The 26,589-nt window shown below is 40.2% G+C and overlaps 1 long non-coding RNA gene across 1 annotated transcript; it reads left to right on the forward strand.

Moving 5' to 3' along the window:
• Positions 1–1,389: 1,389 nt before the first annotated feature.
• LOC117520747 lies at positions 1,390–25,752 on the forward strand. The gene is made up of 3 exons (XR_004563750.1): positions 1,390–1,405; positions 21,692–21,694; positions 25,590–25,752. It is a non-coding gene; the product is annotated as an uncharacterized LOC117520747 (long non-coding RNA).
• The last annotated feature ends 837 nt before the right edge of the window (positions 25,753–26,589 follow it).

The raw sequence follows: 26,589 nt of genomic DNA on the forward strand, positions 1-26,589 counted from the left end.
AATAAATAAAATGGTCGGTTTATTATCTAATAGACCTCGTATATATATATATATATATATATATATATATATACAACCCCTGGCAATAATTATGGAATCACCGGCCTCGGAGGATGTTCATTCAGTTGTTTAATTTTGTAGAAAAAAAGCAGATCACAGACATGACACAAAACTAAAGTCATTTCAAATGGCAACTTTCTGGCTTTAAGAAACACTATAAGAAATCAGGAAAAAAATTGTGGCAGTCAGTAATGGTTACTTTTTTAGACCAAGCAGAGGGAAAAAATATGGACTCACTCAATTCTGAGGAAAAAATTATGGAATCATGAAAAACAACAAAAAAAAAATGCTCCAACACATCACTAGTATTTTGTTGCACCACCGCTGGCTTTTATAACAGCTTGCAGTCTCTGAGGCATGGACTTAATGAGTGACAAACAGTACTCTTCATCAATCTGGCTCCAACATTCTCTGATTGCTGTTGCCAGATCAGCTTTGCAGCTTGGAGCCTTGTCATGGACCATTTTCTTCAACTTCCACCAAAGATTTGCAATTGGATTAAGATCTGGACTATTTGCAGGCCATGACATTGACCCTATGTGTCTTTTTGCAAGGAATGTTTTCACAGTTTTTGCTCTATGGCAAGATGCATTATCATCTTGAAAAATGATTTCATCATCTCCAAACATCCTTTCAATTGATGGAATAAGAAAAGTGTCCAAAATATCAACATAAACTTGTGCATTTATTGATGATGTAATGACAGTCATCTCCCCAGTGCCTTTACCTGACATGCAGCCCCATATCATCAATGACTGTGGAAATTTACATGTTCTCTTCAGGCAGTCATCTTTATAAATCTCATTGGAACGGCACCAAACAAAAGTTCCAGCATCATCACCTTGCCCAATGCAGATTCGAGATTCATCACTGAATATGACTTTCATCCAGTCATCCACAGTCCACAATTGCTTTTCCTTAGCCCACTGTAACCTTGTTTTTTTCTGTTTAGGTGTTAATGATGGCTTTCGTTTAGCTTTTCTGTATGTAAATCCCATTTCCTTTAGGCGGTTTCTTACAGTTCGGTCACAGACGTTGACTCCAGTTTCCTCCCATTCGTTCCTCATTTGTTTTGTTGTGCATTTTCGATTTTTGAGACATATTGCTTTTAGTTTTCTGTCTTGATGCTTTGATGTCTTCCTTGGTCTACCAGTATGTTTGCCTTTAACAACATTCCCATGTTGTTTGTATTTGGTCCAGAGTTTAGACACAGCTGACTGTGAACAACCAACATCTTTTGCAACATTGCGTAATAATTTACCCTCTTTTAAGAGTTTGATAATCCTCTCCTTTGTTTCAATTGACATCTCTCGTGTTGGAGCCATGATTCATGTCAGTCCACTTGGTGCAACAGCTCTCGAAGGTGTGATCACTCCTTTTTAGATGCAGACTAATGAGCAGATCTGATTTGATGCAGGTGTTAGTTTTGGGGATGAAAATTTACAGGGTGATTCCATAATTTATTCCTCAGAATGGAGTGAGTCCATATTTTTTTCCCTCTGCTTGGTATAAAAAAGTAACCGTTACTGACTGCCACAATTATTTTTCCTGATTTCTTATAGTGTTTCTTAAAGCCAGAAAGTTGCCATTTGAAATGACTTTAGTTTTGTGTCATGTCTGTGATCTGCTTTTTTTCTACAAAATTAAACAACTGAATGAACATCCTCCGAGGCCAGTGATTCCATAATTATTGCCAGGGGTTGTATATATATATATATATATATATATATATATATATATATAAACTTGCTTTTGTTAATCACTTCTAATTTCTATCTTCACTATTGTATAGGCAAAAGAAAAAGGAGCCTGTTCCAGCAGGAGAATCTGTCTCGATTGAGTGATGTTGAGGTTGAAGCTGAAGTGGGTCCAGTGTGAGCGACACAATTGATCACAGGGTTTGTGATTAGTTAATCTAAATGAATCATTTAATTGCAGGTATATTTAAAAAAAACTCAGATCTGTGTGTTTGGGGCATTTCATAATCTGGTATAAAGGATCTGGTTTATTTCTGTTACACATCAAGCAGGAATTAAACAAGCTGTAAATTGATCTTAAATTGGGAGAACTGTCTAACTGTAATTTGGATGGGTTAAATGCAGACAAGTTTCATTGTATGTGTACAATGACAATAAAAGGCTGTATTATATAGAATGTCTATAAAAACAGAATTGTGGGAGTTTGGAGGCTGATTCTTTTGGCACAATGTGACTCCTTTAATAATTATCTTATTAGATTTCATGTTTAAATTTGTCCATTGAACATTAAAAGCTAATGAAAACCAAATCAAACATTTTTAATGGGGTTTAAGCCTGTTCAGTTCAGTGACGACATTAATTAACGGTCATTAAAATCGAATCAACATTTTGTGCATGAACGTCAATAAACGCACAAACTCCCACATCTTAGATTAACAATAAATTATCAATGCAAGTTACTTTGGTATAAAAAGTATTGACATCTAACACATTTATTGCTCTCAGAAACGCAACTTTATTTACAGACCAAGTCATTGACGTCAAAACAAAACATTGCAAAGTGTGACTGAAGGCATGATAGGTGTTGTAATTAATTAATCTAAAGTAACGCTATATTTTGACAGCCACAATTTTAATACTTAATAGCGACAGCCTGCAGTTATTACTTATTCACGAGCTACTTAGGAAGCTAACGATTAGCTTATCGTCATGTTTTGTCTCTTCGTCTCTAGCAGCTTGTATCTTCTCATCTTCATGTTGTTGTATGACTTCCCAAAGTCTTCTGTACTTTTCAAGCATGTTTCGTCTCGCCACCAGCAGCTTTCTCTTAAAAACTCACAGAGCAGTAAACACACGGAGTCCACCATTGTTGATGTTCATCTCGCGCATAAAACGGCGTCACTGCAGTTTGCTCTGCTGACCCCACCCATGTTGAAGAGGTACAATTTGTAGTAGAAAAAGACGCGCCTGGAACCAAACCAAGTAGAGCCGAGTCGAGCCGAGTAGTTCTGGTTTTTGTGAAGTAGAAAAGTGCCTTAAGATGGTGCCATAGCAACTGTTTTTTTAACTACCATGAACTGTTCCAGAACCTTTAAAAATAACTTTTCTACTGTCCTGCAGTCTTGCTTTGTCGTGCTGCCATCAAGAGGGAAATCATGGGTATTGTAAGGTATTTGAGTCTACTTTTATCCCAACTTGCGTGGCATTGTGGACACTCTTGTTTCCTGGTAGCTGTAACTTATGCAGTCTTACGATAATCTTGATGGTCTCATTCTAAATCGTGGTGGTTCTTGGTTCAGCATGAGTTGATTAATTTAATACAAAATATGCTCAAGATTAAACAACTCAACAATTTTGACATGCTATATTCACAGCTGTGGACAAAACTGTGTATGTGAGAATGGGATTGACAGTTTAGGGCCGTGTCCCACTGGCGTTTAGGAGGATTTGCGTATGGATTGCGAACAAAATTGGCCCATATTTGCCAAACATCCGCAATATCCGTGAAACATGCCTGTATGAATCGGCAGTCATCCAAACACACCCGTGATCATCCGCAGAGGCACGCATGTCCGTAGCCAGGATTTTTGAGTAGCTCAAAAATCTGGATGCGGATAACATCCGCCTTACATACTCCATATATACTCAATTCATACACAATACATACTCACTCTATGCGCTGTATATCTGCCGTTAACCACTGATATCCGCAACTGACGGGGATTTGCGGCTTGACAGTGGACTTGGACAGTGTGTAAAACAGATATATTGCATGCCTGTCATGTCCACATCACAAACTAAAATAAGTTGTAGCGAATGCATACAAATTGGCCACGAATAAAGTGTTTTTATTACATCTGCTTTGCAGCTGATTTGTGGACATCACATAAACCCAAAGTATCTTCATTGGCTTCCTGTTAATTCTAGAATAGAATTTTAAATTCTTCTTCTTACTTATAAGGTTTTGAATAATCAGGTGCCATCTTATCTTAGGGACCTCATAGTACCATATCACCACAATAGAGCACTTCGCTCTCAGACTGCAGGCTTACTTGTAGTTCCTAGGGTTTGTAAGAGTAGAATGGGAGGCAGAGCCTTCAGCTTTCAGGCTCCTCTCCTGTGGAACCAGCTCCCAATTCAGATCAGGGAGACAGACACCCTCTCTACTTTTAAGATTAGGCTTAAAACTTTCCTTTTTGCTAAAGCTTATAGTTAGGGCTGGATCAGGTGACCCTGAACCATCCCTTAGTTATGCTGCTATAGACTTAGACTGCTGGGGGGTTCCCATGATGCACTGAGTGTTTCTTTCTCTTTTTGCTCTGTATGCACCACTCTGCATTTAATCATTAGTGATTGATCTCTGCTCCCCTCCACAGCATGTCTTTTTCCTGGTTCTCTCCCTCAGCCCCAACCAGTCCCAGCAGAAGACTGCCCTTCCCTGAGCCTGGTTCTGCTGGAGGTTTCTTCCTGTTAAAAGGGAGTTTTTCCTTCCCACTGTCGCCAAGTGCTTGCTCACAGGGGGTCGTTTTGACCGTTGGGGTTTTTACGTAATTACGAGGGCTGTCAATAAAGTAACGGTCCTTTTTATTTTTTTCAAAAACTATATGGATTTCATTCATATGTTTTTACGTCAGACATGCTTGAACCCTCGTGCGCATGCGTGAGTTTTTCCACGCCTGTCGGTGACGTCATTCGCCTGTGAGCACTCCTTGTGGGAGGAGTCGTCCAGCCCCTCGTCGGAATTCCTTTGTCTGAGAAGTTGCTGAGAGACTGGGGCTTTGTTTGATCAAAATTTTTTCTAAACCTGTGAGACACATCGAAGTGGACACGGTTCGAAAAATTACGCTGGTTTTCAGTGAAAATTTTAACGGCTGATGAGAGATTTTGAGGTGATTCTGTCGCTTTAAGGACTTCCCACGGTGCGAGACGTCGCGCAGCGCTCTCAGGCGCTGTCGTCAGCCTGTTTCAAGCTGAAAACCTCCACATTTCAGGCTCTATTGATCCAGGACGTCGTGAGAGAACAGAGAAGTTTCAGAAGAAGTCGGTTTCAGCATTTTATCCGGATATTCCACTGTTAAAGGAGATTTTTTTAATGAAAGACGTGTGCGGCGGCACAGGAAAAACACCTCCATGTTGATAACCATTTGTAAAATCCAGGCGGCTTTTGATGGCTTTCAGTGGAGTGAGTATATGAAAAATTGTTTAAAAGGCAGGACATGTTCCAAGTTGTCCTTAAGGCTTTCAACAGAGGTGTTTTTCCTGTGGCGGAGCGTCGCGGCGGCTGTGTCGCGGCGGCTGCGTCCCGACGCGCGGACCCGTCCGCACGTCTTTCATTAAAAAAATCTCCTTTAACAGTGGAATATCCGGATAAAATGCTGAAACCAACTTCTTCTGAAACTTCTCTGTTCTCTCACGACGTCCTGGATCAATAGAACCTGAAATGTGGAGGTTTTCAGCTTGAAACAGGCTGATGACGCCGCCTGAGAGCGCTGAGTGACGTCTCGCACCATGGGAAGTCCTTAAAGCGACAGAATCACCTCAAAATCTCTCATCAGCCGTTAAAATTTTCACTGAAAACCAGCTTAATTTTTCGAATGTGTCTCACAGGTTTAGAAAAAATTTTGATCAAACAAAGCCCCAGTCTCTCAGCAACTTCTCAGACAAAGGAATTCCGACGAGGGGCTGGACGACTCCTCCCACAAGGAGTGCTCACAGGCGAATGACGTCACCGACAGGCGTGGAAAAACTCACGCATGCGCATGAGGGTTCAAGCATGTCTGACGTAAAAACATATGAATGAAATCCATATAGTTCTTGAAAAAAATAAAAAGGACCGTTACTTTATTGACAGCCCTCGTATTGTATGGCCTTGCCTTACAATATAAAGCGCCTTGGGGCAACTGTTTGTTGTGATTTGGCGCTATATAAATAAAATTGATTGATTGATTGATTGATATTATATGTGGCAGAAAGCGACATACCTGCCAGTCAGTGCCGGTCCGGCTGTGTAGATCCACAAAGACGTAGCTGCTGCAATCCAGGACTTTTATTTAACACCAACAAAAGGAAGAGTTACTGTTTAGCCACAACTCATGCTGAAGTCTGTTTTCTGTGATACTCTCAGAAAAAAAACACCATCTCACACCCAAACTCATGAACAGTTAACCCTTGCATGACAATACTCTGTGATCAACTTGTCCAAGTCCAGCACTTGCTCCAGAGGCTGTATTGTTGGTGTGAATACTAATGCCGAAAGGAGCGAGTGCACTTATTTTATGACCGCAATGCAGATGCCGTGCATGCGCAACACGTGCGCAATGCATTCATAATACACCCGTCATACTGCCGTGATAATTTCAATGTGTCGGATCAGTTTCCTCACTACATGTGTTATACGAGGTCTGTCCATAAAGTATAGGTCCTTTTTATTTTTTCAAAAACTATATGGATTTCATTCATATGTTTTTACGTCAGACATGCTTGAACCCTTGTGCGCATGCGTGAGTTTTTCCACGCCTGTCGGTGACGTCATTCGCCTGTGAGCACTCCTTGTGGGAGGAGTCGTCCAGCCCCTCGTCGGAATTCCTTTGTCTGAGAAGTTGCTGAGAGACTGGCGCTTTGTTTGATCAAAATTTTTTCTAAACCCGTGAGACACATCGAAGTGGACATGGTTCAAAAAATTAAGCTGGTTTTCAGTGAAAATTTTAATGGCTGATGAGAGATTTTGAGGTGACACTGTCGCTGTAAGGACTTCCCACAGTGCGAGACGTCGCGCTGCGCTCTCAGGCGGCGTCATCAGCCTGTTTCAAGCTGAAAATCTCCACATTTCAGGCTCTATTGATCCAGGACGTCGTGAGAGAACAGAGAAGTTTCAGAAGAAGTCGGTTTCAGCATTTTATCCGGATATTCCACTGTTAAAGGAGATTTTTTAATGAAAGACGGGTCCGCGCGTCGGCTCGCAGCCGCCGCGATGCTCCGCCACAGGAAAAACACCTCTGTTGGAAGCCTTAAGGACAAGTTGGAACATGTCCAGCTGTTAAACAATTTCTCGTATACTCACTCCACTGAAAGCCATCAAAAGCCGCCTGGATTTTACAAATGGTTATCAACATGGAGGTGTTTTTCCTGTGCCGCCGCTCCGCGCCGGCTGCGTCTCGACGCGCGGACCCATCCGCACGTCTTTCATTAAAAAAAATCTCCTTTAACAGTGGAATATCCGGATAAAATGCTGAAACCGACTTCTTCTGAAACTTCTCTGTTCTCTCACGACGTCCTGGATCAACAGAGCCTGAAATGTGGAGGTTTTAAGCTTGAAACAGGCTGATGACGCCGCCTGAGAGCGCAGCGTGACGTCTCACACTGTGGGAAGTCCTTAAAGCGACAGTGTCACCTCAAAATCTCTCATCAGCCGTTAAAATTTTCACTGAAAACCAGCTTAATTTTTTGAACCGTGTCCACTTCGATGTGTCTCACAGGTTTAGAAAAAATTTTGATCAAACAAAGCGCCAGTCTCTCAGCAACTTCTCAGACAAAGGAATTCCGACGAGGGGCTGGACGACTCCTCCCACAAGGAGTGCTCACAGGCGAATGACGTCACCGACAGGCGTGGAAAAACTCACGCATGCGCACGAGGGTTCATGCATGTCTGACGTAAAAACATATGAATGAAATCCATATAGTTTTTGAAAAAAATAAAAAGGACCTATACTTTATGGACAGACCTCGTATAACCGTGATTGTTCATCATATATTTGCTGTATATTATTAATATATCCGTAATTCATACTGCGACATTTGTCATTTTTGACCATTTTTGTTGGGGACGACAACGAATGCCCGCACTTTGTATACTCAATTCATGCGCAATTAATCCTCTCCCCAGTGGGACAGGGCCCTTAGAAATACAGGCTTCTGACCAAAGGATAATGAGTTCAATCACCCTAGCGGACAGGAAAAAATGTTGGTGTGGAACGTGAAAGAACAGCATTTGTTCTCATTCCCATCAATAAGATTCATTTGAGCAAGGCCCTTAATCCCCCAGTTGCTCCGCAGTGGGCAGTTGGGGGCCTTGTATGACAGCACATAAATATCGAAGCAAGGGGTAATGTTGTAAAACATGTGATTGCTGGGGAACTGTTACGCTCATTCCCACTCCACTCATCCTTCTCTTCTTTGATCAACATTTAATCTGAGCATTTCTCTCTCACCTTGTCTTGTGTCTACATTGTTTCACAATTTGTCTCGTACATGTAAGCCCAATTGACCGACCCCCAAGACACACACACACACACACACACACACACACACACACACACACACACACACACACACACACACACACACACACACACACACACACACACACACACACACACACACACACACACACACACATTCCTGATGCGAGACTATTTCTCCCTTGCACTGGATGCAATTGTCTGCACATTCACAATGTGTTCACATGTGAATTCAAAACCTAACAGTGTCAGAAAACAGGTTGTAGTCACTATTAGACTGTCCAATAGTTTTTTTAAGAATATCGACTGCAATAAAAGCCATATTGCTTTATTTACTTATTTCTTCTTCCCTTTAGTTTTTATTCGCTGGTTATTGTGTTTTAGTTTGTCCACCCTTGGTTATGATACGCTTATTTTCTCACGCCAACAACTCGCTAACATACACAGAAAAACTGTTTCTTCAAATGTCTGAAGCCAGTATTTTGTTATCTTGTAGTACAGAAACAGAGAGCTGAGATGTAACACTCTGTACGTGAGAGCCTGTTGCCAGTGTCATAATTTTCTCCTCCTCTTCTGCTCCCCTCAAAAACAAAATCAGTGTGTTGGAAGTTATGTAGCTCCAACTAGGAACTTTATATCCAGTGAGTGGCTGCAGCCTGAAAAGACCTATTAGTTCAGTTCAGAGAGCAAGAGAGAGACCATGCTTGTGTGCATAGCATGTATGCAAGTATAGATTATAAATGCTTCTGTTAGTGTGTGTGTGTGTTTGTGAGAGAGACCATGTGGCTCATTACGTGCATACCATGTATGCACCTACGGATTTTAAATGCTTATGTAAGTATGTCTGTGTGTGTATACGTGTGTGAGAGAGAGAGCGAGTGAGAGAGACCATGCGGCTCTTCATGTGCATAGTATGTATGCAACTATGGATTATAAATGCTTATGTAAGTATGTGTGTGTTTGTGTGTGTGTGTGCATTCTCCTGTGAATTGAGTAACACAAAATAGGAGGCTCATTACCTGAAAACCAAGAAGACAAATTGGAGCCAATGGTCTGATCATTGCTCAACTTATAATTAATGAAGCTGGCTTGTGCTTATGGCAGCAAAAAAATAAATAAAAAAAATCCAAGTCCCTCTATGCTGCATGATTTCACATTTCTGTACAGGTGGTAGTGTTAGTGCTGAGTTTAGAGAAGCACCACAGTGGAAATGTAACAGTTCGGACCAGCTGGACAAAATCTGGGCCAGAACATCAACTGAAAATACAGCTGATGACAGCAGTCAGGGGTGAATTTGTGAATATGACTGTGAATGAGGCTGAGTACAACGAGAAAACTTTCCCTACTTCATTATGTAAAACCAGAGCCAGGAACACGTTCACAGGAAATGATCAGTACAGTGTATATACAGTACATAACTTACATAAAATACAAAACACAATTTACAGATTCAATAATAGTTATATTTGAAATTATTCTGTGCTTTTTTAAAAATATATTTTAATATTTTTACTTTCCAGGAATTAGTACAGGCAGGGGTGGTGGCCAAGCAGTTCAGTGTGCTTGTTTCCACTGCTGAAAGTTCTTGGTTCAAGGTCACCTCTACCCATTCTCCATGTAATGTGGAGTTGTATCAAAAAAGGAAACTCTACAGGGGTAAATCAACTTGCAGATGCTTCTTGGATCTGTTGTGGTGACCCCGGGCAACCCTGGGTGAAACAAGGGAGAAGCATAGACTGCATATATACTCAACATGATGTCACCCATAGGTTTTATATTGAGACTGGGAAAACCTGTATGAAGCCCAATCTGTGGCAGATCAACACACATCAGATCTTGGTGTCGCCATGTTGGCAGCAGTGTTGATTCTCACTCTGTCATGATGAACTCATTAAAGCATAACCGAGTGGAGCATGGGTGGCTCATTGTGTGAGAAAAGAAGCCTGAACGTACCCCTCTCTTTGAGTCCGAACCAGCTAGAGCTAACAGGATATCCTCAGTTCGTGTTTATTAAAAATCACGTTTTTGGGGACTGCATGGCAGTTCTCCTAACAGTTTAATTTGGAGTGGATATGAAAAGTTATGAGCCACTTATTATCACAGTAATTGTGCATTCAATTTCAATTTTTTCAATTTATAAAGCAGAAAATCATGAGAGCATCACCCCAAGGCACTTCACACAAAACACAAAACAGTTCAAAAACAATTTAAAATGAATTAAAAACAAGTTCAAAACACAATAAAAAAGCAAAAATTAAAAGAATAAAATTTAAAAGAATTAACAAGAGTAAAATATCACACTACGTATATTAATCATATAGCACTGTTGGAAAAAAAATGTGTCTTTAGTCTTGACTTGAAGGTCTCCATAGTATCGGACTGTCTTATCGACACTGGGAGACCATTCCACAGTACTGGGGCACAACATGAAAAGGCCCTTTAACCAACAGACTTTTGTGTGATATGAATTACCCTTTTTAGGGATCAATAAAATTGTTTGAATTTTGAATCTTGAATCATGTGAGCTAAAGGCCCAAGACGGTACATAGGGTTTAATCAGATCAGCTAAATGAACAACTTTAGTCCATGAACAACTTTACAGACGAACAACAAAAGTTTACAGTCTGATCTCACAGAGACAGGTAGCCAATGGAGGAATGCCAGAACAGGTGTAATATGGTCAAATTTTCTGTTCCATGTCAAAAGTCTGGCAGCAGCATTCTTAACTAACTGGAGACCCCTGATACTGGACTATCCAATCTGGAGGAAACAAAGGCATGAATCAGGGTCTCAGGATCAGCCATGGACAAAATGGGACGAATCCACACTATATTTCACAAATGGAAGAAGGCACCTCTCATAATATCCCTAACATGAAGAACAGTAAGCGTTTTGGAACTGAGGACACTAATTGTTGAAGCTCTGTAGGTGGAATTCTTTAACATTCTTGCTTGATGTACAACTTCAGTTGTTCAACAGTCCAGGGTCTCCATTGTTGTATTTTGTGCTTCATAATGCGCCACACATTTTCAATGGGTGACAGGTCTGGACTGCAGGCAGGCCAGTCTAGTACCTGCACTCTTTTACTACGAAGCCAAGCTGTTGTAACACGTGCAGAATGTTGCTTGGCATTGTCTTGCTGAAATAAGCAGGCACATCCCTGAAAAAGATATTGCTTGGATGGCAGCATGTATTGCTCCAAAACCTGGATGTACCTTTCAGCATTGATGGTGACATCACAGATGTGTAAGTTGCCCATACCATGGGCACTAACATACCCCCATACCATCACAGATGCTGGCTTTTGAACTTAGCTCTGGTAACAATCTGGATGGTCGTTTTCCTCTTTTGTCCAGAGGACACGACACCCATCATTTCCAAAAACAATTTGAAATGTGGACTCATCAGACCACAGCACACTTTCCACTTTGTGTCTGGCCATTTCAAATGAGATCAGGCCCAGAGAAGGCGGCAGCATTTCTGGATGTTGTTGATGTATGGCTTTCACTTTGCATGGTAGAGTTTTAACTTGCACTTGTAGATGTAGCGCATACATGTAAAAAGTTCTCCAGATTCTATGAATTTTGTGATTATATTATGGACTGTAGATGATGGAATCCCTAAATTCCTTGCAATTGAACATTGAGAAACATTGTTCTTAAACTGCTGGACTATTATTTCATGCAATTGTTCACAACGTGGTGATCCTCACCCCATCTTTGCTTGTGAATGGCTGAGACTTTTGGGGATGCTCCTTTTATACACAGTCATGAGTGTCCTCAGTTCCCAAACACTTATTGAGTGTTGTTAGAAGGAAAGGTGATGCAACACAGTGGTAAACATACCACTGTCCCAACTTTTGTGAAACGTGTTGTAGGCATCCATTTCAAAATGAGTAAATATTTGTACAAAAACAATAAAGTTTATCAGTTTGAACATTAAATATCTTGTCTCTTTGTGGTGTATTCAATTCAATATAGGTTGAATAGGATTTGCAAATCGTTGTAATCTGTTTTTATTTACATTTTACACGACGTCCCAACTTAATTGGAATTGGGGTTGTACAACATGATGACCCATGGTATCAAATGCAGCACTGAGATCTAACAGCACCAAAACTGAAGTGGTGCCCGTATCCATTGCAAGCAGAAGATCGTTCACCAGAAGATCGTTAGTAAGAGCTGTCTCTGTGGATTGGCATTTTCTAAAAGAAGACTGCAGTGGCTCAAAAAGATTATTCTCAGTGAGATGGTCCACAAGCTGCTGCGAGACCACTTTTTCCAGAATTTTCGAGCAAAATGATAGATTTGATATCGGCATATACTTTTTCAGTACACTAGGGTCAAGATTAGGTTTCTTAAGTAATGGTTTAATCACTGCAGAATTAAAACATTTAGGAAGACATCCAGAAGTAAATGAAAGATAAACAATTTCCAGCATAGCCCAAGAATAGGCCACAGGTCCTTAAACAGTTTTGTTGGGGTGGGTTGCGCTTTTGTTGACATTGCACGTTTCGTCAGCACTTTTAGTGAGATACCATCAAACTGTAAATCTAGGTGGCACCCCGGTAATCCACCTCAATATCAGGGTGCAGTGGGTGAACCAGCGCATACTGGGATATGTTTAATCTAATATCTTCAATTTTCTTGTCAAAGTAATCCAAGAAATCTTGTGCTGAAAATGGAGAATGACTTACAAGTGGCTGTCCATGTTCCAGCTTTCACTGAATTAAATATTTGTTACATTGAAAGGATATAAAAACATTCATTGTTTGTTTTATATAATGGCTAAACTATATCCTTGTCATTTGATATTTTATTAAATTCTAAACAACAGAAAGGGGACTTACATTTTGGTGTTCCACTGCTGCGTAAGTCCAAATTGTGACATGTAGTCCAATCATTCTGTGCACTAACTATGGACTTCCATAAAAAAAGACTTTGTGTAGTTCCTCAGTCAGCTTTTCATCTGAACAGCTCTTCATGCATCCAGATGGCTTACAGTAGAGTGGATTTTGTGTGTGTGTTACAAGATTTAGCACAGTCAGTTAGCTCAACAAATCATTGTCTCGCATGTGCTGTTGTCCCATGTGTGTGCGCACATGCTCACACAACTGGGTCGGCACTTGTGTGCACATCCACTACAAAAAAAAAAAAAAGACTATACATCCTCAGTGCAGCGAAAAAATACCACGTCAGAAATTAGTCCAGCTTTACATTCTAACTTCCTGTTAACAGCCTCCTGACCAGTGGTGGGCACACTTCGGCTAATCCGATAACATAATTATCGAAGATAATGTTTTCATTATGGGATTATGTTTTTAGATAAATTTAAAAACCATCATCGGACTAATTATCTTCCGATGAATTACCGTCCGATAACTTTTAGACCAATAACATACTAAATTAAGCTGAACAGTGAAAAGCATTTTTAAAACTGTTGAGACCTACCTGTTAAAAGTTTCCTAATAGGCATGTTGTGCTACCCTCTACAATCACAAATCACTCTATCATCTGTAAGCAAAGGAGAACTGCTGACCCCCCCCCCCCAAAAAAAGCCATTTTCTTTAACACCATACTAATATAATCGCTATGTCACCAAGTCATCCAGAGGCATACATGTTTAACTTATGGTTCAAATTTTAACCACTCATTTTAGACAAGTTATTTAAAATTATTGTCATGTCTGAAGTTTATAAAGTGAAAATATCAGATATATGTTTTCGTTTTAAAGTAATGTGCTAATTTTTAAGGTTTTGTGAGCACATGCTGTGCCAGGCAGCAATGCATTATGGGCAGCATAAGGTAATCTCAGACGTTCAAGACAGGACAAATGCATTTCAGACACTCTGTTCAGGGTCCACAGATAACAGCATTAAACTCTAGTGCCTAAAACTCTTGTGAATATATTCTCTGGGTTTATAGATGTTAGTGTATTTGTGTTTGATAAATTCCACGCATCTTAAATGTAGCAGACACGGATTATCTGGAATTTTGTTTGACATTTTTTCAAGGCCGCTACTGCCATCTACTGGCCAGGAGTGTTCATGGCAGTATTAAACGTCTGGGTACATGGCTGCTCTCAAAGTGTTGGTATTGTCCATTGTCCAGGCGCTTTTTGTGTGCATATATGTTAACTTTGTATTCTAAAACTACGGTTAGAAGTAATTCCGACTCCTTATTGGTCCACGCGAACGAGGTTGGCACCATGTTTTTAGTTTTTGTGGAAGTGACGACAAGAGAATAAGGCTCCTGATTGGATAGAATTTTAATCAGTACCGCCACCCAAAGGTTTGGCAGACTAATTACAACACATTTATATGGTTCGATGTGGATGGATTTTTTTTTTAAACGACGTAGTGTGGATGAAGTTTTTCCCCAAACTGAAAGGGTAAGATATTCGGTTTTACAAATACCCGACAACGTGTGTACATGGCCTTATGTCTGTGAAAGGCACTATATAAATAAATTTACTTACTTACTTACTAATATTGAGTGCACGTTTTACAACATCATAAAAGTTTTAAAACATGCAATTGCGATGACACTTCCAGGGCTCCGTAAAAATGCCTGTTTTTAGAAATAAAAATGGAATATTTTACAAAAGCACATTTATCTTTAAACCAACACACGACACACATCACATTAACGTGTTGGTTTACATAATGGATTACTGAACCAATCACTGGATAGCACTTTTACCCAGAATGCTTTGCGGTCTGTTTGTTACAAAACCTCAGAATTAGTGCCTTATTCAACATTAAAAGATGTATGTTATATTTTAACTTTGTACAAATGACAGAATTGACATTAATGGAGTTATTCTATCAGTATTTTCAAAAAACCATAAGTTAGTATGACTTTATTTTTCAAGACCTCCGCCTGACCGGAGTGTTGAAATTGATATGGAGCTGGTTTTATGGCTGTGCTTGGTGTGCCTTTGTGGTGGGAGTGCTGGTAGTGCTGGTGTAAACAAGAGCTTATAGCAGAGGCAGACTGTTGAAAGAAAAATGATTATGGTTTGTAAAGAGTTGATTTCATGGGTGTTCTCAGGATTTGTTTGTGCTGCTTCCTGCAGAGAGTAGCATGGTCAAACTTTCTTGCTAATTCTTTAGCTCTTTTACCACTTTTGATGCTTTCAAAGTGGTTGTGTTAAAAAACAATTTCAGCTCCTTAGTAACTGCAAATGTCCACAAATGTTTTGTGTTGTGTTGTTGCGTTTTGTGTGTGTGTGTGTGTGTGTGTGTGTTTGCAGAGTGCAATGATACCAAACATATGGAACCAAATTCGCACTCTAAATGGAACCAAACTGCACTCTAAATGCAATGCAACACAAATGGAACAAGTAATCCTTGTCATGTGACATACAAAGCACCAATCAAATGACAAGGATCCACTCAGCCATTATATAAAATCAATTAATCAGTGAAGTCACCTGGTGGAGTGGGTGGTTGTAAAGAAAACCTGCACCCTCTCTGCCATTTCTGGAATGAGTTGAAGACCCCTGCTTTAGATTGTCCATCTAAGCTTCTTAGTTGTTGAACTATACAGAAAAGGTATTTTGACCAAACTACTCCAAACTCTAATGAGCTCTAGATATCTGTCCAAGTAATACACTCACCAAATTTGAAGGAATTCTGCCCAGTTGTTTTTGATTAATAAGTCCACACACACACACACACACACACACACACACACACACACACACACACACACACACACACACACACACACACACACACACACACACACACACACACACACACACACACACACACACACACACAAACAGGTGGGGCACTACTTCCACGCAAAACTGAATTCATCAGGATTACAGGAGGAAGAAAAAGCTGATCAACACCAGCAGATGTGTATTTACAGCTGTGGTGTCAATTTGTTTATATTTCCACATGGTCGTCCTGTAAGGAAACAGTGAGCTGGACCGAACGCAAACATTCCCTGAGCAGTAATGCAACATTTCCAGATTAGGCAGGTTCATGAACAGTGATATTTACTTTGAGCCAGGAGATGAAATCTGCACGGTTTCTGCCGTAATTGGGCAGGTTTACTGACTGCACTCTGTGTCTGTCATATTTAATATTAACTTCTAAATGTATTCTTTTATGTACAGAGAGTTTCAAACGGGCATAATGTGAGCAGTCACTGCAGAATGCATTCAAAGCACAACAGGTCTGTTTATTACCTCCGCCAAGGTAGTAATAAAATCATCAGCGTTTATTTATTTATCTGTCTGTCTGTTAGCAGGATTATGTCAAAACTACAGCACAGATTTTGACAAAATTTTCACCATAGCTACATATTAGGCCATGGAAAAACGCATTACATTTTGGAGGTGATACGGATTCTGGATCAAGTTTCACTTTATATAGGTTTTGAAGGATTACGTCAAAACTACTTCATGGATTCACAACAAATTCGCACCACAGATGGATATTAGGGCATGGAAGACTCCACTGAATTTTGGAGGTGATCCAGATCCAGATCCAGATCTGGATTCTGGATCAAGATTCACATTATATAGGCTTTGAAGGATTACACCAAAGCTATTTAATGGATTCTCACCACATTTTCACAACAAACGCACATGAGGCCATGGAAGACTCCACTGAATTTTGGAGGTGATCCTGATTGGAGGACGCCAGAATCGTTAGTTGTTCTTGTTGATTGATCTGTCTGTCTGTTAGCAAGATTACATCAAAACGACTGCACAGATTTTGACAAAATTTTCACTACAGATAAATATTAGATCAAGGATGACTCAACTAAATTTTGGAGGTGATCTGGACCCAGATCTGGATTCTGGATCAAGATTTCACTGTAAATACACTTTCAAGGATAATGTCAAAAGTACTTCATGGATTCTCACCAAATTTGTACCACAGATAGATATTAGGGCATGGAAGACTCCACTGACGTTTGGAGGTGACCCAGATCTGGATCCAGATTCTGGATCAAGATTTCCCTTAATATAGACTTTGAAGGATTACTTCAAAATGACTACACAGATTCTCACCAAATTTGCACCACAGATAGATATTAGGGCATGGAAGACTCCACTGAATTTTGGAGGTGATCCAGATCCGGATTGGGGGATGTCAGAAATCTCTGATTGCGCTTGTTAATATATATAAAACTGACATTAGTGTGCACTAGTTTTGCTACTTCAAAATGATCAAAAATCTTTATTCATTACTTATTTCCTGGTATAAAGTTGAACATCAGGGAGGGATATGAATGGCTGTCTTAGCCACAGGCAGCTCTCCAAACAAATATGATGTGTTAAAAAATGTTTTAATGCTCATTTTTCATGGCCCATTAAGTTTGATATGTAGTATGCAGTCTTTATTTAATGCTATTTTATCACTCAATCATTCAAAAATATGATAGAGTGACGGATATCAGTACTGCTCAGTACACAAGATTGCACATTTTAATTTGGGACATTTATTCAATCAAATCAACTATACTTTCTTGTACCTACAGGGAACCTTTTCTTGGGCAAAAGTGGTAAACAGTTGCAGAGCAGTAAAAATGACAGACAACACAAAACACAGATAAATCAGAGATAACACCACAGATAAAATAATTTTAAACTGAGGTATTAAACCTGCCTTCAAGGGGTGTAAAATTGTTGGGAAAGTGTAGTGACACGGACCCACAACAGGGGGCGTAAATGAACGGACAATGGATGAACCAAAAGATAACAGTTTACTGTTGTGAATGTGCACAACGGAATACAGACAATCACAGATTTAGAATTCAGTCAATATACAAAGGTGACGTGTGGGCAGGCTCGAGGATAGAAGACGTCTGTCCAGAGAAGAGCCGGGTCCCACACAATTTCCACTGCCAACGGATTTGGAGCACACTGGAGCCGCCAAGTCCTGAATCCCCAGGTGGCCACCGTCTCCAGCTGTCAGACCTGGTACTGCTGGCAGGAAGCAGAAACAGCTTATGGTGGGTGAGTGCACACCCAGCAAAACAGTCAGCAAACAGTCAGTTTCTTTCTGTAGGAAAATCTCCACCTCCTACACAGGAACACAGTTCGTGCAGAGCCTGAAACTACTACTTATCCGGTTTGGAGTGAGGGGTGAAGACGTCTCTCCTCCACTAACCACAAACCCAGCTCCCAGCTGACAGTAGTTAACAGGAACTCCTGCAAAAAACTCAGAAACAGACACGTGCGTTCGGCACAGAAAAATGGCTGAGAGGTTTACCTGACAGGTAGAATGATATCTCGGCAGGGAGGTGGAGTTGCTGTCCGGCTTTTATGGATGGATGAAATGATGAGATGATGAGTGGCACCTGCCACTCCTGGCTGCTTCCTCGAGGTGGCTGCACCCTCTCCTGCCTGAAGCCCGCACTTCAGGCAGGGTGCCCTCTGGTGGTGGGCCAGCAGTACCTCCTCTTCAGCGGCCCACACAACATAAAAGACTGATAAAAATGTCTTTCAGAACCTCAATACTATATCCTGTGAAATTCAAAAAGTAGTGTGGTGGATGATGGGATGATGAGGGGTTAAGACAGTAAGTTTTACACTTGCTTGCTCTGTCACATCTTCCAGAGAAAAGAATGTGTGATAGGTCATTTAAGACATCGCACATATAGGTATATTTTCAAAAAATATTTAATTTCACATTTTCAGCTTTAGAGCTAAATTACATACATGCACACCAATATGTGTGTCACATTCAGAAAACTATTTACAAGTATCTTAAAATTAATGAAGGCGTGATGAAATTGAGAACATACACTTAGATCCCAGATTAATGATTGATTGATACTATTGACACAACTGCAGACTACAACATACCAATGCCAAATGAACTCAGTATGGGAGGTAAGACGTGCACTATTTGTGCAATTTTTTTTTCCATGTTGGCTATCAAGCTAGGGTCCCAAATGTTTTCTAATATTTGAAACATCACACCAGTGACATCAAGTGATGAAATGCATGTTTCATTTGCAAAGAATTAATAAAAAACGGATGTGAATTTAAAATGTTTTTTGGATCTAGTGTGTAATTCTAAACTTTGTATATATGCATTTTTTAATATGTTGGCTTATCTTCTTTCACATCACAAGAGCATGTGTAGGCTGTGGTTATTAGAAGTGGGTATTCATTGAAGTACAGGCGAGCCTCGTTAGCTCGCGTACGCTAAATTGCGATTCGGCTTTACACACAGTCAAGTTGTGGACCCTGAAAATTTAGAATACTGTATAAAAGTCAATTTGATTTGACCGTTTTTGGGAGGGATCATAAGAAATAAATCAGAAATCATCCTGGATGATGATTTCTTCTTCCTCCTTCTACTGCTCCAGATCAGTGATGAGGGCAGATGATTCTGTGTGGATGATTCCAGATGATTCAATGTTTTGGATGGAAATCTTTAGATCCTTACTGCTGGTTCAAATTGGGCTGGAATTTACACGCACACCCACTACAGGTGCATAACTTTCAGTCCAATCTGAACCAGCAGTAAGGATCTAAAGAGTCCCATCCAAAAAACGTCAGGAATCATTCACACTGACGACATCCTCATCACTGATGTGCAGCAGTAAAAGCAGGAAGGTAAAGCTCCCAAACCCAATCCAAATAAAGAACTATCACCATCCAGGAAGGAATCATACTTCAAATGGTCGAAACTATTGTAATATGGCAAGGTAAGATAATTATAAGGTTTTTTTGGTCAACTTCAGTAACTCGCGGTTTCAGATAACAGTTTTTGTGGACCCCAACTCGTGCGACTTAACAGGGCTCACCTGTATTTTCAATGAACAATCATCACCAAATCTTTCCTTTTTTGAAGAGCATTCTCTCACAAGACACAGAGGATACTGCTGAAATGTCAGCTGGAACAGCTGAGGGAATACTGCACAGTGCAATCAACTAGGCGTCTCCTTTGGGTAGATATAAGGATAGATGTCTGAAAGCGGGTCATGTGACATTACAATCAGTTATAGTCCAAAGTATCTTAAAACATGCAACTTTCAGTTACTAATTATTGCTTGTAGCCCCATTTTCATTTTCATAGATACACATGGCAGAAGCTCAGAGTTTGAATCCTTGTCCATACCCTGGAAAACATTAGCGGGGTAACCTCTAATGTTTGTATTGTTGTTTATAATAGTATATCAGTCGCAACCTTTGATATACTATTGGTTATTCCTGGAATTTCTGTGCAGCCTGTAAAATTTTTGTATAATTGGTAACATCACTGGAAGGTTATACAAACATGTTACATTGGCATTAAAGTTACAACATGGGTACAGTATGGTGTCTATGGTTATGTTGCAGCTTGTTTTGAATACATCACATTGTACAAGGCGAGCATCTTATGTTATCAAACAGCAGGCTAGATCACATTTCTGGGTAATCTTCATTGACTTGTTCTTAATCACATTTTCTGGATGATAATTTGCACCGTAGTATTAGTTGCATCTCTCCAGAAATGCATCATGTAAAGGAAAAGCATATACACTGATCACATCGACCTATGAGTGACATTTATTTTTGAAACATGGTGCTACTACTTAATGCAACAAGAAGTAAACTAAATGTAATGCAGAATTTATTTATAAGGTAAAGGAAAAATTGCTTCTTGTCACCAATGAACAGTCTGTTCAGAGCTAAATGTGCACATTTGCCTCACTAAAAAAAAAAAAACTGTTTAAAATGCTGCACATTATTTATTCATACAAACAATGCATTATCAAACATGACCTAATGGGTTAATTAAGGTTATTGTATGAGGCATGAAGACCTTGAGAGTGGACTGCTTCTTTTAACACTGAACAGACAAAAGTATCTGCATAGAGCTTATAAAAATATCTTGAGACAATGAAATAATTACTTCTGTTATGAGAAAATGCCTTTCATCATCTAAGATCATGGACGCACAGTTACGTCCAACTCTTTTTTTTGTCATATTTCTATTAATAGATCAGCAATGGAATGCCACAAAGATTTCACTCGACTACTTCCTCAAACGACAAACTGTCATCTTTAAAAAAGACCATCCAACGGCTCAATCGATCTTTCATAGCAGAAGTGTCACTGCAAGACGTTTTGATGCCTCACTTCATCCTGCAAAAAATCATGCAATTCCCCACATGAAGCTTTCTGTTATGCTTAGGGGTTCGAGTGGAACTGAACCATTTCAGACTATGGACCCAAACGCAGGGAGCTGGACATGGAGAGTAGTACAAAAGGAAATATATATTTATTTACAATAAATAAAAAAAAAATGCTGTGCTGGGGTGCCTGGAGTATGGAGTGACTCGCCCTCTAGTGGTGAAAGTAGGGAGCTGCAGTATCCTGAGCCAGTCTTGAAGGAATGTGTCAACAAAGGATTCTATAGTCTATGCCAAGTGGGATGCTCGCCTCTGCAACCAGGAAGTAAGGACGAAGGTACACAGGGTGAGTGAAATGCATTCATAACTCTGGATCCACAAACAGTCACAGTTCATAAAAGGGTTGACACAGGTTGTTTCAGAGTTCATGAAATAAAGTTATCTTCGTTTCACTGTTCAGTAATTGTTCATAGTTCATAAGTTGTATCCAAAGGTCAGAGGTCAAGTGCTGTGTGTTGAAGCACAGCACCAATTAAGCAGGACTTGATATAGCTGGGCTGGGTTCTTAAATTGTTTGATAACAGAGTTCATGCAGTTGTTAAACAGAGTTGTCAGAATAGTTCTTTATCATAACAGTCACAAACAGGAACAAGTGAGAACAGGATCCACTGAGACGGATGAGAACTTAACTGGCATTTAGTTGAGATGCGCTGTGGAAAGCTTTGGCGTGTTAAGCCCACAGCTGGAAGACGCGGTCATGGTCACAAGGCGGCAATCAGGTTTGGTCCTCCTGGTATCCGTCTGGATCATAGACAAGGCTTTGGAAGCTGGCGAGGCAAAACAAGAAAGCAAGGCAACAGACAGCAAAGGGCATGCAACATGCAAGTATCTGGCCTGGTTCAAAGAGCTTAAGAAGCATCTGGAAGAATCTGGCAATTCATGAACAGAAAGTCAGGGTTTAAATAGTCCATCAATAATCAGTAATTCATCTGATCCAGGTGTGAAAACAAAGCTGAAGCTGCCATCTGGTGGAGAAACAAACACAAAACACTGTTAAAACAGTAAAAACCAGAGTCCAGGGGAAATCCAGACACATTGTTATGTCACACTTGTATCTGCGACGTGTCACACCGATTTGATTTCAGGGCAGGACTTAACAAACTCTTGTAGTGCTTATAAAAGGACACAATTCCTCTATACTTTGTGTGTTTTTTAAGAGAAAGAAGGTTTTGGCATGCATTATTACTATAGATTAATTGATTGATAACCAGAGAGAGATTTTGATGAGATTATCAATAGATTAAATAAACCATCATACATTTATACACTCACATTGGCACAGAGGCCTTCAGACACTATTCATACTGATTTACACACTTACATACTTACACATAGTATGTACATATACAGAGAACCATTAATGGGTTAGTTAGCAGATACAGTAGTGTTCAAAATAATAGTAGTGCTATGTGACTAAAAAGATTAATCCAGGTTTTGAGTATATTTCTTATTGTTACTTGGGAAACAAGGTACCAATAGATTCAGTAGATTCTCTGAAATTGGGCTATTAGTAAAAAAAAGTAGAAAAGGGGGTGTTCACAATAATAGCAGCATCTGCTTATGACGCTACAAACTCAAAACTATTATGTTCAAACTGCTTTTTTAGCAATCCTGTGAATCACTAAACTAGTATTTAGTTGTATAACCACAGTTTTTCTTGATTTCTTCACATCTGTGAGGCATTAATTTTGTTGGTTTGGAACCAAGATTTTGATTGTTTACTAGGCAACATGACCTGTTCAAGTATTTTCACATATCCAAACTGATCCATGATACCTGGTATGCGATATATAGGCCCAACACCATACTAGGAGAAACATGCCCATATCATGATGCTTGCACCACCATGCTTTACTGTCTTCACTGTGAACTGTGGCTTGAATTCAGAGTTTGGGGGTCGTCTCACAAACTGTCTGTGGCCCTTGGACCCCCCCCCCCCAAAAAAAACAATTTTACTCTCATCAGTCCACAAAATATTCCTCCATTTCTCTTTAGGCCAGTTGATGTGTTCTTTGGCAAAGTGTAACCTCTTCTGCACGTCTTTTATTTAACAGAGGGACTTTGCGGGGGATTCTTGCAAATAAATTAGCTTCACTTAGGTGTCTTCTAACTGTCACAGCACTTACAGGTAACTCCAAACTGGCTTTGATCATCCTGGAGCTGATCAATGGGTGAGCCTTTGCCATTCTGGTTATTCTTCTGGTTATTTTTTTCAGCCATCTAATGAATTTAAGTGACAAATTTGAGGCCTGGCAGACTGTTCTTCAGCATTATGGGTTTAGTATTCTCAGTTTTGTGGCCAATTTGCACAGTAGTTTCACTGTCACTCCACTTACCTGCAGTCTGGTTCAGAAGTACTGGCACCACCAATGATGCTTGCATTTTCATTTTGGGCTTCTTATTGAAGGAAAGATTAATCTCAAAGCAGAGACAGGTGTGTTGAACTGTTTTTCAAAGCAGAGATAGGTGTGATAAACTATTTTTGTCCCTTGGAGCTGAAGTTGATTTATGTTATAATACTCAAAGAATTAAACTGAAATTTTATGTCGCCAATCTTGGCAACATAGACAGGGACAGTATATTTGTTTCTATTTTTTCTTATGTCTGAAGCCAGTGGCATCAGCAGTTCATCACTTTCAAAGGGCTTGCCAAAGATCCATCGCAAGAAAGGAGGCTATAGTGGAAACTGGAGCAAAGCCCCTGGCTGTGACAACCAGTCAGACAGAGACAAGGAGCTAGGGATCAAGAGAAACTATTACCTTCTCCCCAAAAATGATGCCAAGAACATTGCAAGGAGGAAGTTTTGGTTAAAAGCCATACTCCAAAGGAAATGGGAGCCCGGGCCCAGCAGTCGTATCAAAAAACACATCAGATAAGTATTTAGTGGCTGTTTCCCCCTCTGGAATAAACATGGTGGAAAATGTGACATCTTCATAACACAGATAATTTTTTTTATTATTATTTGGAACAATAATATTTGAAAATGTATTAAAAACACTTTTCTTTCTAACAATAAAAAATTAACAACTGAAAGTGACTTATTTCCGATCCTTTCCATTGTACAGTGCTCTTTTGTTGTCTGTAACACACATTACACCTGATAAGTGATTACTCTATTTTTAAGAGATTCAGATATTTGGGGCAGAGCAGAACCTTTGCAACAAATTCATCCACTAATGTTGGAATCAGATGTGAAAAGTAGAAATTCTGCAGGTATTTCATGCATCTGTAAAGAATTTGTCAAATGAAATGATGTCCAGCTCCAGGTGCTCAGTTGGTGTCCAGATAACCAGCTGCAGACAGACGCATCACTGTCAACTGGACCTAGAGGGATGTAAAAATCTGTCTTAGAGTTTATTTTAATGAGGGCTCACATGTATTCTGCCACATTAGTTCATACATTATAATTTACAAAAGTTACCCACCTGGAGATCTGCCTTGACCTGCAATGTCTGAACACCCCGCTGTTTGTATTTCACCTGATGCTGAAACTCAAACCCAGGCTCGGTGATCAAGGACTTTTATGCTTCTGCTGGACTCTACGTCTGGCTTCGGGTAAATAAGTTGTGTCCCAAGACCTCGTTCAGCAGAACTGGACTGACCTTATTACTGTGCAGCTCCTGATATGCCTCGTCCGGCGCGAGAGCTAAGAAAGGAGGTAAAAATGCTACTGTACGTTATCTTAGGCCACTTCTTCATGTCGTTCTCACACCTCTCTATATTTGTAGACAGTGGGATTGCAGTGTTGTCTCATTTAAGCTGTTTATGCCTGTAAGCCACATAGAAATTGGATTCGCACGAACAATTAACATGTAAACAAACACCATTTCTGGTTCATACAGTAAGTCTCATCTATAATTCATGCAAAGCCTCATGAGGGATAGGAGTAAGGTGGATATTATACGCAAGTTTCATACTCATCTTTAAAGAAATGTGAGAGAAATCACAAAGCAAACACGTCGAATGGAGATCTTTCCCAGGGAGGTGACCAAGAACACAATGTCACTCTGTCAGAGCTCCAGCATTCCTCTGTGGAGAGGGGAGAACCTTCCAGTAGGACAACCATCTCTGCAGCAATCCACCAATCAGGTTTGTATGGTAGCCAGAGTGGCCAGACAGAAGCCACTCCTTAGTAAAAGTCACATTGCAGCCTCCCCAAGTTTTCTAAAAGGCACCTGAGGGACTATCATGACCATGAGAAACAAAATTGTCTGGTCTGATGAGACAAAAATTGAACTCTTTGGTGTGAAAGCCAGGTGTCATGTTTGGAGGAAACCAGGCACCATCCCTATAGTGAAGCATGTTGGTGGCAGAATCATGCTGTGTGGATGTTTTTCAGCGGCAGGAACTGGGAGACTAGTCAGGATTGAGGGAAAGATGAATGCAACAATGTACAGAGACATCCTGGATGAAAACCTGCCCCAGAATGCTCTTGACCTCAGACTGGGGTGACAGGTCATCTTTCAGCAGGACAATGACCCTAAACACACAGCCAAGATATCAAAGGAGTGGCTTCAGGAGAACTCTGTGAATGTCCTTGAGTGGCCCAGCCAGAGCCCAGACCTGAATCTGATCGAACATCTCTGGAGAGCTCTGAAAATGGTTGCGCAGTGATGCTCCCCATCCAACCTGATGGAGTTTGAGAGGTGCTGCAAAGAGAAATACCCAAAACTGCCCAAAGATAGATGTACTAAACTTGTGGCATTATATTCCAGAAGACTTGAGGCCGTAATTGCTGCCAAAAGTGCATCAACAACATATTGAGGTGTGAATAGATATGTTTATGTGATTTCTTCTTATTATTTTTTTATTTTAATTAAAAAAAAGTAAAAGTGTAGTTCTTCCTTCAGCCACTGGTAAACTCGTGAAAGTGCAACGAAAAAGGAAAGAATGACAAACAAAACTGTAGAATATGCTTTTATTTAAACAAAGGTTTATGTGTAGATGTCACAGTGTTGAAGAGGATGTGCAGCCACAGCTGGAAACCATTTTCATAAACTGTCACCCATGCTATTTACTGCAATTGTTCTCCTCGTTCATGGTGGTCGGCATGTATATTCCACCACATGCATGCGTAACAGAGGCGCAGCAGCAGCTCTCTGACCAGATCACAGATGTGGAGAGAAAGTACCCAGCCTTCCTGTTCATCATTCTGGGGGA

This window comes from Thalassophryne amazonica, chromosome 11, assembly GCF_902500255.1.
Source record: "Thalassophryne amazonica chromosome 11, fThaAma1.1, whole genome shotgun sequence".
Taxonomy (NCBI): Eukaryota; Metazoa; Chordata; class Actinopteri; order Batrachoidiformes; family Batrachoididae; genus Thalassophryne; species Thalassophryne amazonica.